Genomic DNA, 2,972 nt, shown 5'->3' with positions numbered 1-2,972 from the left:
TTAAGCAAAGACAATGACCCTTAGTTGCACGATGTAGAACACTGAATGTAACCGAGTACAAAACTAAGTGAACACCAAGTGCAAACCAACACCAAAGACAACACTAGAAAAGCAAGCAACAATTCCCTGAATGTAGCAAACTAGCAAGACAACAACTGCTAATGAACTACATGTAGTGAGCTAACCTCAAAATGAACCTATCACTCTATTTAGGAATTAAAGTAATAGCTATATGATTTATGTTAGTTAAGTAGTTGATTTTACTAACTACCTAGCCACAAACACACACAGACCAATCATACAGTGCTTAGATACCAAACAAAAATACATGAAGCATAAGACTGGCATGAATAATAGGTATGGTCGGAGCGCTCCTAAGAATGGCCATAGTATAATACATGTATATTGCAAACAACATATGCATAAACACACAGATTATAGGACAGATTTTAATCATACACATCCAACACAAATATAGCATGAATCATACATATAATTCATTGCATGGCAAAACATGTAAGTGAGAAGTCATTCCGGAAGACAACATGTCAAATATGTCACATGACAAGTACAGCATAGCATTGCCATCACTATGGTATACAAAAGAACACAGAAATACGACATGGTATTCACAAGAGATAAGTGAAGCAATATCCAGAAGTTTCACACACTCGCAGTTGTCAGTTCAACTCGGCTGTGTGTAAAAAGTTTATGATGATAAATTGTCAATTACTTTCACTGCTGGATCCAGGTTAATATACACACAAAGTGTCACAATTATCACAAGCGTAGAGTGTCATGATCATGATCAATTCAGAAATGCTCAACGTTGAGTAAGAGTATATATGATTACAACAGTAATAATGTTCAATGTCTCATCAATACTCAAGTCAAATGTAATCACATATCTACCGGTCTTGTGTCAACACGCAACGCAGATCACATGATGTCATAATGGCGGAACGATCCTCAAGTGTGACGTCACATAACGCCGTGGTTGGTCTCATGTGTACATCAGTTTCCTCATGGTCCCATCAAATCCTCACTGGGGGCTCCAATGTAGTAGCGGTAGTTGTCGGGGTGGTAAACACAACAAACGGCTACAGGGTGTGAGCTGATGGCTGTTTATTCTCTTAGAAGAGAATGGTGAATAAATACGGCCTGCAACAATGTATAAATAATAATACATACTGCATACAAGACATAGAACATTGACATTGATATAATATACATAATGGCCTTACATCTAAGGGACATTCAAATAGCAAGAAACCAATGTTACTCATGTAGGAAGTAACCTGTACAATGATATATATATTATATCTGCTTATGACTCTAAAATCAGTTTAAACTAAACATAAACCCTGTCTACTGTCATAACACTAGACAAGTACAATACTACATGATAATTACAAAGATATACGTCAGCATATATATAGATACATACATTTATACATTCATGAGTAACACATAAACAATACATACCAGACTGGTGAAACCTGTGCCGTGTCACCAAAGCTTCTAAGATAGTGCCAGTTACATCTGCATTGACAAGGTATAAACTAATGCAGATACTATTTACACTTTAATTATACACAACACGTAAGTAAAATAGGTATTTAAAATAAGGATTGATCAAATTACTTAAATAATGCACTTTCACACATACGCATACATTCTTATACACAATTAACACAATTACCTTAATGTGATATGAGGTATAGAATTACTACAGTTTATTTAGGGTTTAGTTTTATTTAGTTAATGTTCAAGTTAAAATGATAATAGCCTAGGATATATTAGCTATTTATCAATTAAAGAAACTGCTTTATAATACTTTATCATATAAAATAATCATGATCAGAATACACTAACTGTGGATTCAATACACAACCTGATTAGCAATGAACCAAGCACAACTTATTTCTAACTTTAAGAATTAGAAATACACAAATACATATAAAGTATCATACAAGAAATATACTATGACTAACCTTCAAATCCATGAAATAATCACATCTATTCGATCCATGAATACAAGATCCATTCAAAATATATACAAAATGACTATGGAGTACATATGTCAAGTGTAATCTGGCAACTGCCTCAGATCACAAGCAAACAAAGGTATACCTGTGGTCAGCTGTGAGTGACCACAGAGAACAATAGAGTACTCTATGCGCGGGACGGGATACTAAGTGCTGTGGGTGAAAAGCATGCAGTGGTATGGTTAGTCAAGGCTGGATAAATAATAGACTGAATGAAACAGATAAGCTGTGGTATTAATGTTTAAACTGAAATACAATTATATGGCAAAAGTAAGACAGGTAAATAAACTCTGTACTACTTAATTCAAATATGAAATAGAATGTGTATAAAACTATAGCTAAAATAGAATTAAAACCTAACTTGTATGTACAAAATATTACTCTGCCACACGTCCAAGATTATTGCACTTATATAGCCATGTGCATGTGTAAGAGTGAATATTACCCTACCCTATTTTTTATCCCGGGGATGAAATTTTCAGGTATCGGGATGATACTCCCTAGTGAATTTGACCCACGCCCCAACCAAACATGATGAAAAGGCAAGTATGAACATAAATAACACTAGAATAATTTAACTTATTGCTAGTTTTATTTATCCTTGGATAGGATACACAAGTGAATTTTTATATTTGAACAATATATTCAAAGAAACACAACATTTTATTCAATAATATTCATAAATGGAGGAATGTCTGTTATTCTTTCTCTTAACATTCTTAATACAAACACACACACGTGCATGTACGTCGCTTTAGAAGTGCAATAATCTTGGACGGGACGTTAAACCCCATTTCACCTCATCTCACCTCTAAGTGTTTCATGTTTAGAGCGGCTTTCATATGAGATATAACGACAGAGGTGGTTGAGGATTGTGTGGGACGGTGGTGCATAGGTAGGTGTGGTATGGGTGGGTGGTGTGGG

The 2,972-nt window shown here is 34.7% G+C and overlaps 1 long non-coding RNA gene across 1 annotated transcript; it reads right to left on the bottom strand.

The window, feature by feature from the left end:
- Positions 1 to 1,108: 1,108 nt before the first annotated feature.
- Positions 1,109 to 2,431, bottom strand: LOC124148931. The gene is made up of 2 exons (XR_007219260.1): positions 1,486 to 2,431; positions 1,109 to 1,161 (listed from the first exon to the last, which is right to left on the bottom strand). It is a non-coding gene; the product is annotated as an uncharacterized LOC124148931 (long non-coding RNA).
- Between the last annotated feature and the right edge of the window lie 541 nt (positions 2,432 to 2,972).

Source organism: Haliotis rufescens, unplaced genomic scaffold (assembly GCF_023055435.1).
Source record: "Haliotis rufescens isolate VD_foot unplaced genomic scaffold, xgHalRufe1.0.p SCAF_79, whole genome shotgun sequence".
Taxonomy (NCBI): Eukaryota; Metazoa; Mollusca; class Gastropoda; order Lepetellida; family Haliotidae; genus Haliotis; species Haliotis rufescens.
The sequence above is the reverse complement of the archived record's forward strand: the minus strand, read 5'-3'. Positions and strand labels throughout refer to the sequence as shown.